Source organism: Gracilinanus agilis, chromosome 1 (genome assembly GCF_016433145.1).
Source record: "Gracilinanus agilis isolate LMUSP501 chromosome 1, AgileGrace, whole genome shotgun sequence".
In the NCBI taxonomy this organism is placed as follows: domain Eukaryota; kingdom Metazoa; phylum Chordata; class Mammalia; order Didelphimorphia; family Didelphidae; genus Gracilinanus; species Gracilinanus agilis.
In genome coordinates this window covers 373,746,732-373,762,102 of record NC_058130.1, presented here as the reverse complement: position 1 = coordinate 373,762,102, position 15,371 = coordinate 373,746,732, and the positions used below count along the sequence as shown (strand labels likewise).

General features: G+C 36.9%; 1 pseudogene; it reads left to right on the top strand.

Moving 5' to 3' along the window:
• The first annotated feature begins 10,586 nt into the window (after positions 1 to 10,586).
• On the top strand, positions 10,587 to 14,427 carry LOC123251926 (annotated as a pseudogene).
• Positions 14,428 to 15,371: the final 944 nt, after the last annotated feature.

The window sequence follows — 15,371 nt, the reverse complement described above, 5'->3', positions numbered from 1 at the left end:
GAGCATGAATCATGTAACCATGTTGAAAATGAATATTAATAAATGTTAAAAAAAAATTGAAATAACTAAATAGGACTCAGGAAAAAACAAGGACCCACAAAAATATCCTGAAACCTAAGATAACATACATCAACAAAATAGGAATCCTAGGACTCCAGAAAAAAAAAGTCAATAATTAGGTCTATTGGCCTGGTTGCTAAAAATAGATAAATAAATAAACAAGCATGCAAAGGAGAAATAATCTGACTATTGAGAGCTATTAGAGGGAGAGAGAAGATCTCAGCTCAAACTCAGAGGAAAATGAAGTTAAAATATTTTCTACAAAAATAGAAAGAAATACAATAAATGGTCACATGTCCAAAAAGAGTTTTTGGAAGAGCTTTAAAAAGATCTAAAAAACCAAATGAAAGAGGTGGAGGAAAAAATTAGGGAAAAAAGATCAAGAAAAGAAAATCAAGAAAATTATTTTTAAAATCATCCAAATGAAAAAAGAGCCAAAAACTTATGGAAAAAATAGTATATTAAGAACTAAAATTGGATAAAGAGAAACTAATGATATCTCAAGACAACAGAAATAATAAAGCAAAATCAAAAGAATAGAATAATAGAATATGAAACATCTTATCACAAAAATAATTGATCCAGAAAATAGATCAAGGAGAGACAATATCAAAATAGTTGGACTCCTGGAAAGTTACAATAAAAAATAATTTAGGCATTCTACTGCAAGAAATCTTCAAGGAAAACTGCCCAGAAATTTTAGAAACAAAGGGTAAAATAGAAACTGAAGGAATCAACTGATCACCACCTCAAAGAGGCTCAAAGATGAAAAGGCATGGGAACATTGTTGCTAAATTCTGTAGCCCCCAGGTTAAGGGAAAAATACTATAAGCAACAAGAAAAAAACCAATTCAAATACTATGGAACAACAGTCAGAATAACACAAGATTTGGCAGCCACTATACTAAAAGAACTCAGGACATGGAACACATGGAACAAAAGAACTGGACTTACAACCAACAATAACATATCCAGCAATGATAAGCATAATTACAAAAGATAAAAAATGGATATTAAGGAACTAAAAGAGTTTCAACTAGCATGAAATGGGGGAAACCCCAGAATTCAGTTGAAAATTTGATCTATAAAAAACATGCAGAGGTCATGAAAGATTAATTATAAGCAATCCAAAAGTTTAAATTGTTTGATTCTTGTATGGGAAAATGTCATCAATGGCTCCTTGGAATAGCATCATTGCTTGGGTATTTTAAGGGATGGGAGACTCTGAGGTCAAGAGAATGTAATGGAATAAGCCAAAATAGTAGTGTAATAGTGCAGGTAGAAACAGGGTAGAATGGTTGTCTCATAGGGAGGAGTAATGAGTGGAAGATCTTCCATGGAGAAGGTGACAAGGGAGGTGGAGGGTTAAGAGTGCTAGAACCTAACTCTCATTGGGCTTGGGATAAAGAGAGAATACACAATTAGAAGGGTAAAATTTTCCTTAACATACAAAGAAACAGGAGGGAAGGGGGATAGGATAAGGGTGGGCTTGGGAAGAGAAAGGAAGAAAAGGGAATAAGAAAAGGAAGAAAAAGGAAGGACACCTGGAGGTGAGTATATATCAAGAGGTAAGCAAGATAAGGGAATCAAGAAATAGGAGGGCACTTTTAGGGAATAAGGAAGGAATTTGGGGAAAAGTGGATAGAATAAGAAATAAAAGGTAATGGGGGGCAGCTGGGTAGCTCAGTGGATTGAGAGTCAGGCCTAGAGACCGGAGGTCCTAGGTTCAAATCTGGCCTCAGACACTTCCCAGCTGTGTGACCCTGGGCAAGTCACTTGACCCCCATTGCCCACCCTTACCACTCTTCTATCTAGGAGCCAATACATAGAAGTTAAGGGTTCAAAAAAAAAAAAAAGGTAATGGGCAAGAGATAAGAGAGTGACCTTTGGAAAGGTGGGACAATTTGGATCTAGGAGGACAAAGGGAGAGGATACCAGAGGATTTGGGGGAAAGGAGGTAAATAGGAGAGGCATTAGTTGAAGGAAACTGGATAACTGGGGAAGATTATAGCAGAAAGAAAGGAAAAGGGCACAAACAATAAGGAAAAGTGAAGTAGAAGGAAATGCAAAGTAACTATGACATTGAATTTAATGGGATGAATTCAGACATGCAGATAAAATGAATAGCAGAAAGGATAAAAAACCAGGACCTCACAATGTGGTTGTTTACAAAAAAACACTGAAAATGAAAGACAAATATACAGTGAAGGTGAGGGGTTGGAGCAGAATATACTATGCCTCAGCTGATCCAGAGAAGGGAGGGGGTATCAGCTATGATCTCTGACAGAGATGGGGCTAAAGTGGATATAATTGAAAGGGATGACGAGGATAATTATATTATCTTGGCAGGGGCCACTATGGATCACTAAGCATTGTCAGTATCTATATGCACTAAGCGTTAAAGGAAAAGTTAATGATATACAGATAGAAATAGATAACAATAATAATAATGGTAGACTTTACTTTTCTCCTCTCTAACCAAAACATAAGAAATTAAGGAGATGAATAGAACCTAAGATGAGCTAAATAAGATAGATACCTGGAGAGCCCACATACACTTGCATGATCTAAGCCTGAGCATACACATACTGGCTTAGAGAATATAATATTCTGCAAAAGCTTTACAGTGACACTCATTATACTTTGGAGATAATCCTGCATCCCTGAAAAGCTGTGACACTGGAGCAGAAGTTCCACTGGTTATGATCAAGCTGGAAAGACTTGTTTTGGAAAGACTATGGTCCTGGCAACAGATTGTGTCTGTTGCCTAAGGACCAATCTAGCAAAATATGATTCTTGTAATATATGTTAATTGAGAACCAGACAGGTGATCAAATTAAATGTTGATAGGGACATGGCTTAATATTACATTGTTAAAGCAGCTGGGATTTTTATTTTTTAGAAAAAAAAAGATAGAATTATGCATTAAGGGCTTTAAAGCTATTCATGCTCATTGATCTAGAGATTCCATTACTAGGGGTAGACCATAAGGACATTATTGAAAAAGTAATAAACTGTATGCAAATACTCATGGAAACTTTGTTTATTATGACAAATGATAAAATAACTTGAAATAACACAAATGCAATGAATAGGAAAAATGTGATATTTTAATGTAATGAATTGTATTATGTCCTTGAAATTGCAAATATTAGAAATTTAAAGAAAATAAGGGCATTAAATGAAGAGATGAAAAGAGGAGAAAAGTAAGAATAATATATATCAATATCATTGCATTTTTTTAAAATAGCCACAAATTGCTTGTTGGCTATTAGAAGGGGTTGGGAGGAGGGGAGAGAAAAAACATTGAATCATGTAATCATGGGAAAAGATTCTAAATAAATAAATTAGTTAGGGGGCAGCTGGGTAGCTCAGTGGATTAAAAGCCAGGCCTAGAGACAGGAGGTCCTAGGTTCAAATCCGGCCTCAGACACTTCCCAGCTGTGTGACCCTGGGCAAGTCACTTGACCCCCATTGCCTACCCTTATCACTCTTCCGCTTATAAGTCAATACACAGAAGTTAAGGGTTTAAAATAAAAAAAAATAAATTAGTTAAAGAAACTTAATTTAAAAAAAAAGAAAAGAAAATGTAGGGTGGAATTGGATAATGTGTTCTGAAAAGTAATGGGAGTTCAGGATAAAACACAGGGTAACCTACTGTACAAATCTGAGCTTAACTATAAAAAAATAAAAGATGTATGTTCCATTAAAAAAAAGCCACAAAATAAAAAGAAAAATGTACCCAAGAAAAACAAATCCAAAGGGAACTCAAAAGCAAAGGATGTTTATGTTAGAATACATATGCAATTTACATATTTTTATGGAAATTGTAAATAATCCCCAATCAACAAATGGTCAAAGGATATAAATAGGCAGTTCTCAAAAGAAGAAATCAAAACTATCAATAATCACATGAAAAAGTGTTCAAAATCCCTTCTGATTAGAGAAATGCAAATCAAAACAACTCTGAGCTACCTCATTACACCTAGCAGACTGGTCAGTATGGTAGCAAAGGAAAGTAATAAATGTTGGAGGGGTTGTGGCAAAATTGGGACACAATACACTGCTTGTGGAGTTGTGAATTAATCCAACCATTTTTGAGGGCAATTTGGAACTATGCACAAAGGGCTTTAAAAGACTGCCTGCCCTTTGATCCAGCAATACCACTGCTGGGTTTGTACCCTAAAGAGATAATAAGGAAAAAAACTTATACAAAAATATTTATAGCCATGCTCTTTGTGGTAACAAAAAATTGGAAAATGAGAGGGTGTCCATTGTTTGGGGAATGGCTCAATAAATTGTGGTATATGTTGGTAAGGGAATATTATTGTGCTGAAAGGAATAAAGAACTGGAGGAATTCCATGTGAACTGGAATGACCTCTAGAAACTGATGCAGAGTGAAAGGAGCATAACCAGGAGAACATTGTGCACAGAGCCTGATACACTGTGGTACAATCGAATGTAATGGACTTCTTTACTAGCAGCAATGCAATGACCCAGGACAATCCAGAGGAATTTATGAGAAAGAATGCTATCTACATCCAGAGAAAGAACTGTGGGAGTAGAAATGCAGAAGGAAAACATATGATCGATCACATGGTTTGTTGGGGATATGATTAGGGTTTTGGCTTTAAAAGATTACTCTATTGCCAATATGAATGATATGGAAATAGGTTTTGAACAATGATACATGTATAACCCAGTGGAATTGCTTGTCAGCTTCGGAAGGGGGAAGGAAGAAGGGTGAGAAAAATCATGAACCACATGTAATCACATGTATCATGTAACCACAGAAAAATATTCTAAATAAATAAGTAAATTTTAAAAATTGTAAATAATATGGAGTTTATAGTCTTGCACTTAATTTTTTTATGCATGTGATTAGTTAAATGTTTTTTGGTGGTAGTGTTTAATATAAATAACTAAAATAAAAAAACCTAGAGAAACAAATATCTAATTTATCAAACAAGATGTTTAAATAAGTAATTAAAAGGGACTGAATTGAAGTGTTTTACATTCTAAGTTTTTAAGGGTCCCAGAGAGAGTTTGATCAAGACAGGCAGAGATACTAGAGATGGTCAATTCTGATGATCTTATGAGAGGAAAGAAAATGGAAGGAAAAGGGAAGGCATGAAGGGAAGAAATAAGGAAGAAGGAGTGAAACTCATTATTACTCATAACTGGGGTGCTTAAAAAGCAGTGGGTTTCGCATAAATCTAGCTTTTATGCTAACCAGACAAAACTGACTGAAAGATCTGGGTTCACAACAGTAACACAAAAGATTTACTTGGCCATGAAAAGTTACCACTGGTGCACATGGGAGGCAAAGCCTACAAAGGCCTGCTTATATTTCTCTTTCCAGCAAGCTCAAGAGGAGCCAGAGTGTCTAAGCCAGATGATTCTTTTGTGTCATTCTGCTTATGGCTATTCTCAATCACACATCCATTGCTAAGATTGTGTAGTGCAAATGTTTTTAATCTAAGGTCTTTGAATTTATTTAAAAAAAATTTTTATAAATGTATTGGTCATAAATAATAACTATAATTGGTTTCCTTTGTAATCCTATGTGTTTTATTTTATGCACTTAAAACATGATTCCGAGTAGAGTTATGTAGGCTTCATCAGACTGCCAAAGGGAGCCATGACACAGAAAAGATTAAGAATTCTCTGAATAAGAGGGATTGCATTAATGGCTTGGCTCTGCATATCTCTGATGATAATCAATGAGCTTTAACTAAGTGCCTATATGTGCCAAATACAACATGAGGCTCTGGGGATTCAAGTACAAAGAATAAAACAATCCCCACTCTTTCTCAAATAGCCACCAATAATTCTTCACATGAGGTTTTATGACAAGCACGTCTAACTTCTTGGTGCCGTGTTAGCAATCAGTTTCTGAAGAGATATGTGACCCAGGTATCTATAGGCTCAGCAGAACAGACGTTTTTCTATTAATAGTTTGATAACAATAATTTCTAACTAATTTAACATCTTAAGTAATCTCTTCTTGTGGTCTTCCAATATCTTGCCAAATACAATAAGATCATAAAAATAAATTAACACACTCAGAATTTTTTTGTACTTAGTCAGCTTTTCCATGGGTCACTTTTGTGCATTGTTAGTAAAGTTGCATAAATCTCCAAATAAAAAAATTACACAAAAAACTGTGACACTAGACAAGCTCCCAATATGTTGCCCATGCATCAGAGCCTGATCTTGGACACAGACTAAATTAGTCTTGAAAGCCTCTGTCTCATAATCATCTCTATAATTCATAATTTGACCCAGGTTCTTCTCTAGGAACATCAAAATCCATACAGTTCTTTCAAAGGGCCTTTAGCTCTCCTGTAAAGAAACAGGATAATTAATGTATAATATTCAGAACATGCTTATCTAAGGAGTAATTAACTCAGGAAAGTTTCTTATCTAAACCCATTGCAAATCAGTTCCCCTGATCCCCTCCCTTATTATACTTCCCTTTCTCCCCTCTCCCTTCTTATTCCCCTCTTATTCTTCTTTTGGATCTTTTTAAGCTATCCCCCCCAATCCCCACCTCCTCACTCTCTCCCTTCCTAGTGTTACTTCTCTCTCCACCAGTCCTTTTGCAAAGCCATTTCTGAGCTCTTTCTGGTAAACCCCATTTCCCACCCAAGGAGTTGAACTTCCAGACCCCAGAAATCACAGAACCACTTATTAAGTCTTTATAATCATGAGCTGATTCACAGTTCCTGAGGCAAATAAAGGTTTAGCATTTCCATTCAGTCTCTGGTGAGTCAGCCATGGTTTCTGCAATAGTTCCTTCCTTCTGGTTAGACTTAGTCTCACTCCCACACTCTCCACACATAGCTCTCCATCTGCCACACAGGCACCCATTTTCTCCCACACAGCATCCCAAACCATTCCAGTTTGCACCAATTTTCATTACAGCATGGCTGCCATCAGAGACTATTTGTCTTTTAAGAAGACAACAGCAACAAAAACAAGCCTACCCTACTTGAGATAGGCTGTTGTTCCTACAGTAGTAGCGTTTTCTTTCCCACTAGGAATCAATGCTTGGATTCATCCTATTTACTATATCACACATTATTTGGAAGGGCTTCCTTGGCTCTCCATAACATTTGCAGAAGCTCCACTCCTAAACTAAACCATTTATCTCATGAAAAGGAAGGTAAAGACTACCTTCAAAGAGGAGAAAGCACTTCTTTGCCATGCCACAGGATGTCTGGAATTAGAAGCTGCATTCACTGAACACCCTTTGCAGTAGCCATTAATTGGTGTTCTTCATTATGAAAATTCTTTCAGTCACTATTGCTATCCATTCTCTCTCATTCTCTATCCTAATGTTGTTCAGTTGTTTCTTAGTCCTGCATGACTCTTTGTCATTTGGGAATTTCTTGGTAAAGATTATTAGAGTGGTTTACCTTTTCCTTCTCCAGCTCATTTTACTGATGAAGAAACTGAGGCAAACAGGGTTAAGTGACTTGCCCAAGGTCACTCATCTTGTAAGTGTCTGAGGCTGGATTTGAATTTATGAAGATGAGTTCCTGACTTCAAGCATGGTGCTGTAGTCACTGTACCACCTATGGCTAGTAAATATTTTCCTGCTGCCTCATTCAAAATCACCATCTGCCAAATGAAAATTCTCTTTACTTGCTACATTGCCCTCTAGTTTCATCTCTTTTTAGCCATCCCTCCTTCTTAGTCCCTATTTTCTTCCACTAATCCCTTCTACTGTAACCTTTGGAACTGTACTCATTCTGTATCATTAACTACCATCTTAAGTCTCTTCCTGTTACATTCTTTTCATCTTCTGATCTTCTTGATAACCTGATTTTTCCCTCCTAGGACATGCCTTATCCTTTGACAGCATCCAAAGTGCTAGCCACCTCTGCTCTTATACAGTCCCATGACAAATGAAATGTAAGGAGGGAACAGCATAGTCCTTGCTCAGTAACCTCTCCCCCTTTGAAGTTCACTTGAATCTATTTAGATCCCTATTTAGATTATTGTTATTTTCATCCATAGTCTTCTGGGTCACCCTCCCTTTTCAAGTTCAGTTGATCTGGCAAAATAGTGCCAAGGCCTATCAATTTAATCTTTGCAACATCTCTTAAATATTTCCCTTTCACTCCTCTGATACTGCCACTACTCTGTTCCAGGCCCACATTACTTCAAGCCTGAATTATTGCAATAGCTTGCTGGTGCTATTGCAATACCTGCCTCAAGTCTCCCCCCACTCCAAACTGTTCTTCATTCAGCCATCAAAGTGATTTTCCTAAAGCGCAGATCTGACTATGTCATTCTTATAGTAATACTCCAGTGATTTCCTATCACTTCCAGGATCAAATACAAAATCCTTTGGTATTTTTCATAACCTAGCCTCCCCAATCTTCTCATGTCTGTTTTGCTTCTGACCACTGCCTTCCTTAATGCACTCTCCTTTTTCTTATCTTCCACTCTCCTTTACTCTTATTCCCTTCTTCTTCTACTTCACTAATAGGTTTCTACATCCAACTGAGTCTGTGTTTAGGCTCTTTCTTCTTTGAACTAATTCTGATGAGAATGTGGTTCAAGCATTGGCTGCCACCACACTCATTTCCCTCTCCACTTAAAAGATCTTCCTTGCACACCTCTTTTTTTGTGTAACATTTTCCTTATTCTTCCTGTCCCTTCCCCTTTCTCTTAGTACATTCCTCTTTCTTATCCCTTTATCTTTTTTTGAGATTATCTCAACGTAATCAATTCACACCATACCCTCTGTCTTTGTATCCTTCTTCTAACTGTCCTTATAATGTAAAGTTGTTAGATGTTATATGGATCATCTTCACATATAGGAATATAAAGAGTTTAGCCTTATTGAATCCCTTATGATTTGTCTTTTGTGTAAACCTTTTTATACTTCTCTTGGGTCTTATTTGAATGTTAAATTTCTACTTAGTTTTATTCTTTCCATCAGAAAGGCTAAAAGTCGTCTATTTCATTAAACATCTGGTTTTTTCCCCTGAAGGATTATACTCAGTTTTGCTGGGTAGATTTTTCTTGGGTGTAATCCTAACTCCTTTAATGTGGTAGCTGCTAAAGTTTGTGTTATCTTTAATGCGGCTCCATCATATTTGAATATATATATATATATATATGTATGTATTTCCCCCCCTCCCCTTCTGATTGCTTTCAATATTTTCTCCTTGATCTGGGCACTCTGAAATTTGGCTATAATATTCCTGGGAGTTTTCATTTTGGTATTTCTTTTAGGTGACAACTTGGCAAATTCTTTCCATTTCTATTTTACCCTCTGGAGCTAAGATGTTGCAGCAGTTTTCTTTGTTAATTTCTTGAAATTTAATATTTTGGCTTTTTAAAAAAAATCATGACTTTCAGGTAGTCAAATAATCCTAAATAATCTCTCTTCAATCTATTTTCCAGGTCAGTTATTTTTCTGAAGAGATATTTCACTTTTTCTTGTATGTTTTCATTCTTTTGACTTTGTTATAACTTTTTAAAAATTATTTTCCTTTAGTGAACTTTTGTACCTCCCCCCCTCCCAATTTGGTCAAGCTGCCTTTTAAAGTGTTCTTTTTTTCAATGAACTTTTGTGCTTCTTGTACCAAGCTGATAAGTCTATTTTCATAATTTTTTTCATCACTCTCATTTCTTTTTCCATTTTTCCTCTACTACTCATCTCATTCTTGAATTCTTCCAGGAATTCTTATTTGGCTTATGCCCAAATAGTAGTTTTTATTTCAGCTTATATTCCTTGGCTTTGAATTTCATATTAAAGTCGGGCTCTGCTCACCTGGAGGTGATGAGTCATTTTCCTAAGCTTCAGGGTTTTGTTTTTGTTTTTTTTGTACTGCTGTTTACAGAGCTAGCTCTGGGAGTCTGCAAGTTTTCATTGCCTCCAACCTGGTACAATCTGGAGAGAGGTGTAGGTCTGAAGAGAGCAGTAATCCTTATCTGTGCTCTGATCTTTACCCAGGAAGGGTTTCTTCTGTAGCTGCAAGTGCTAATGTTCCTCTCAGTGTGGGGACTATGACCAGGTACTCTGTTCCACTGTGGCCATAAGCACTAGTCTTCCTTTCTGCCTTGGAACTTTAAGCAGGGTCCTACTCCCTTGTGACCCACCATAAGCACTCCTCTATTGATGAATGGATGGATGGATGGATGGATAGATGAATGGACTGATTCGAGGCTAATGGAGGGGGAAGATTTTTAGAATAGTTCTAAAAGCTTCAAAATCAGCCATCTTTCCAAGATATATCATCAAAAAGGAGCTACTAGAGCAAAGAGGTAGAAGCAAAATACTCTGGATTACATAGAGAGGAAAGTGAGAAGACTGAGGATTTGGGACATAAACTGGTAGATTCATTTCCCCAGGAACTATTGAGCATACTATCAACCCTTCATCCATAGTAGCTACTCCTGATCCCCACCTAGAAACTTGGCTATCACTCTCAATGGACAGGTACCTTTCCCTCTGCTGGCCTTGACTACTACAAGTTCTTGCCATTTCTTAGGGCTGAAGGAGATGGCTGTTGCGCATTTTCCTTCACCTGCTGCTTCTTTGGGAAGGAGGTACAGCTTTGTCTCAAAGAGTCTTTGAGGGTTTTGACTGTGGACAGAAGGAATGTCAAACTCTTTGGGGAATGAACTGTTCCTCCTTAACTGTGATTTCACCTAACCACTCAATGCAGGTAAAGGCTAGTGTGTCTCAGAAGTGAGATTTTGAGATTTTCATGCACCTTTGGTTAGTTCTTCTGTAGTTTGGACTGGTTCATTCTATAAAAGTTTATTAAACAATTATCATGTATCAGTACTATCCTACATGTTATAGTGTTGTAGGGGGCTAGAGGTGAGCTCCTGGGGTTTGGGATGAGTACCCTTTGCAAGAATGCAAGACTCCATAACTTAGCTTAGAAATAAAAAGAGAAATTTATTAGTTTGGAATTCAGGTTGAATTTGGTCTGGGAGGTCAGCATAGATGGGACACTGCCTCCTAGAGGGGATGTGATCTGAGTCTTTTATGTTCTTACAAAAAGAGGGATAATGATGTGACCAAGGATGAGGGAATGGAATGAGGTTAGGCAGGAGTGGGGGGATGTTTGTTATCTGACAGGGATCCTTGAAGACACAGGAGGTGACCCTCATAGTTTAGGAGATGAGTAGATGTCTTAGATACAAACAGATGGTATAAAAGCATAGCCTGGAAGTATATCTCTGTGTTCAACTCGAAATCTAGGGGAAAATTCTGAGGGGAATATTTGGCTCAGGGGTTTTTCCTATCATGAGTGTTTGATGTCCAGGTTCACATTTTCCTCAATCCTAATAAGAATGCAAGGAAGGAAAGGGATTTTCAGGTTATAATTTGACCTGAATCACTTCTATAATTTGGGGGCATAAAGGGAAATTCAGAGTCCCATGCCAATAGTACATGTATATGATTGTACAAAGAAAGGTAGGAGATAGACCCTGTTCTCAAGAAGCTCACACTCTAATGGAGGAGAAAAAATACAAACAACTTTGCACTTTCAATAATATAATGATATATTATATAAAATAATATAATAATATGTTATGTCATATTATATATTATTAATATAATAATAATTATTATAAATGTTCAGGGATAATAATGGACATAATCAGCAAGGGGAAGTCACCCCAAATTAGAGTGATCAAGAAAGACTTCTTGTATAAGGCTGGAGTTTAGCTGGAACTTGGAAGCCAGGAGAAGGGAGAATATTCCAGGAATAGGGGACACCCAGTGAAAATGTCAGCAGTTATTGTCTTGTTTAAGGAAAAAGGGAAAATTACTGGTGTGTATGTGGAAGAATTAGGTATAAGAAAACTGGAAAGATAATAGGGGGCTATGCTATGAAAGGCTTCGAATGCCAAATAGAGGGTTTTATATTTGATTCTGCAGGTAATAGGTAACCACTGAAGTTTATTAAATGCGGGACATGAGATATGGTCAGACTTGCAGTTTAGGAAAATCACTCTGACAGCTGAAAGGAGAATGGATTAGAGTGCAGAGAGACTTGTGGCAGCGAGATCAATCAGCAGGATACTGCAATAGACCAGGCATGAGATGATGAGGGCCTGCACTATGGTAGAGGAGAAAATATGAGAGGAGAGAAAGAGGTAAAATATCTAGATCTCTCTCCATCTGTCTGTATCTGTGATTAGACTTGGAGTTAATTGTTCCATGAAACCATCTAAACATTTTAAATTACTACAACAAAATTTTCTAATTGGTCTCCCCTTAGAAATATTTAACACAGAGCAAATGTCAGTTCAGGTAAAATGAACTGTTAAAAAAAATGCACCTCATTGCATTACAAACAGTACACTTGTGCCACCTTATGGCTAAAGATGGTAACTTCAGGAAAGGAAGTGAATATTGACAACCTGAGTGCAGATTTGGACGATTAAAGAGGACCCAGGCTAATATAAAACTAGTTGTACATGCAGATCTTGTCCAAAGCTAGGATAGATCCCTTCTTGTTCAGTTGTATCTAACTCTTTGTGATCTCATTTGGGCTTTTCTTGGCAAAGATCACAGTGATTTTCCATTTCTTTCTCAGTTCATTTTGCAGATGAGGAACTGGGGCAAATGGGATTAAATAACTTGCCCAGGGTCAGACTCTAGGCCTCACATTCTATCCACTGTTCTACTTTATCTTAACTTCCCCCAATGTTTGGTAATCAGTTTACAAAAAAGTATTCATCCTGAGAAATCACTCAGAAATGTTGACAACATTATTATTTACTTCAGTTCATTGTAACAAACATTTATGTGTAAAGCACTGTGCTAGGTGCTAGAAATAAAAAAAAAAAGGCAGTCCCTATTCTCAAGGAATTTATGTTATATTGGAGGATGTATACTATCTAGGAGATAAGGAAGCATTTATTTATTTTTTCCTTATCAATTAATTAGTCAAATTATACCACTTTTAGATTACCTCTTGCTCAGATTATTATCATTCAGCAATATCTCCTTTGAAAATCACTCTTATCATTCTATAGAAGTCCTGGTAGCTCTTGTCTATTGACCTCCAAAGTTATTCTCCTTCTTTTATTTAGGAGAGCAATCTTTGGCTCACATCTTCCACTGTTTCTTGATTCTTGCCCTTATTTTAAGGAGCCTTCTATATGCAGGTTGATATTCCCACAAACCCACCTCAATTTCCTAATCACTTAATCTCCTCACAACCCCTTGACCTGTTCTTTCATTCTACCTCACTTTGGATGTCACCATTACCCTCAAGAGTGTCTGACTACATTATCTGTTTTTAGCAAAAATGATATTTACTCGGTGAATTGACAGATTGAGGTTCACTGATATATGATATTCTCCCACCTGGGATAAAACTTGCCCAGACAAAAAAGTTTTACAATCCTTATGAGAGAAGCAAAATCCTGATTGCTACAGATGCACTTGGCATTGGCCCGAATTTGAGTATAAAGAGAGTTAATTTTAAACTGTCTCTTAAAGGGAATGGAAATGGAGCCAATTACCACATCTGTAGATTTCTAGCAGAGCTGACAGATTCAGCTCCAAGTTCAAATGAGAGGTTACTACTATTTATACTGAAAACTTGAAATTATTTAAGAAAATTTTGAATAAGTCTATGAAATCTATAGAAATAATTGGTCTTCATCCTACTGCTGATCAGACTGAAATATCACATGCTGTCTCCCAAACACTGCTCTTGACAATCTTCTTAATGTTTTTGTAGGTCTTTCCCAAGTTGATGGGCAGTATTTTGTCTGTAACGTGGACAAGTTCTCAACAAACTGATCTGGCATAATCCGCTAAGCCTCCAGGTAAGAAATATATGTTCTAAACAGCACTCATCAATAAGAAATGGTTCTTTGTTCTTCACTGTTACAGTAATAGAGGCAGTAGTACAGTTAGAATGAACTCTTTATATTTGCCTGGATATGCTGGAATGCTAAGTGGCCATTAGAATCACCAAAAAAGATTTTAAAAACTTTATGGAACTTGAGGCCATCCAAGTCATTCTACTGGTGGCTAAGGTATCTGTTTGTCGACATGCTCTCTAATATCAATCTTATCTGAGATTTATAGAAGGAACTGGATGGCACCATCCAAAAGGTCATGCACAGCATCACCAGACTGATTGGCATGTCAGAATCATAGCAAATGTTCCACTTGGACAGTTCTCCAGCAGGGAAACAAGGCCAGCTGCCTAGTCCTGGAAAACATACCCTCCTGAGAAGTGACAGCAGTCAAAGCTGATAATGCTGCCATGATGGAAAGTTGCACTTCAAAATCCCTGGCTTACATGATTGTGCAGTAAGGGTAGCTTGTTTTGCACATGCTGAAACAATTGAAAAAAGAGTAAAATGACAGATGGATAAGGAAAGGCCCAGGACAGAGGTTAGGACCCATTCAAAAAGAATGAGGAGGGGCAGCTGGGTAGCTCAGTGGATTGAGAGCCAGGCCTAGAGACAGGAGGTCCTAGGTTCAAATCCGGCCTCAGACACTTCCCAGCTGTGTGACCCTGGGCAAGTCACTTGACCCCCATTGCCTACCCTTGCCAATCTTCCACCTATAAGTCAATACACAGAAGTTAAGGGTTTAAAATTAAAAAAAAAAAAAAAGAATGAGGAAAGGGAAAAAAGCCCTCTTATACTGATTAGATTTTTACCTATAAAATAAAAATAGCACCTGTCTTGAAATGCTTTTTTCTGGTATGCTTTTGATATCTGTTTCTGTCCTGTGGCTTTTTTCCATTTGGTCCTAGGATTGTGTAAATGATTTCCAAAGTAAAGTGTGGTCCCTGGAGCAGACTGAGTAATTGGAGAAATTGCTCCCTTTAAACCTTATGTTGTCTTGAATCATGAGACTTTTCCAAAGAAATGGAAATATGTGGTATTTCATTGATTCTATCTTTGGAATATTGTTGTTGGGTAGGCTATTCTCACTTCACTCTGCATCAACTAATGTAGGTCTTCCCAGGTTTCCCCTTTTCTCATTTCTTGTGACATAGTGACATGTTCCATTCCATTCATGTACTATAGTTTGTTCAACTGTTTCTCAGTTAACAGATACTTGGTTTTTTTAAAAAAAATTTATATTTTTCCAGATTACATGAAAATATGATTTTAATACTTTTTCTGACATTTTTAAATTTGCATCCTCTCTCCCTCTATTTCCTCCTCCTTCTCAGAGAGTTCAGGTAATGTAATATATAGGCTGTACATGTGCTATCATGCAATACATATTTTAAAAGATACATATCACTTAGATTAGAGAAAAATCCATGAAGTAAACAAAGTGAAGAAG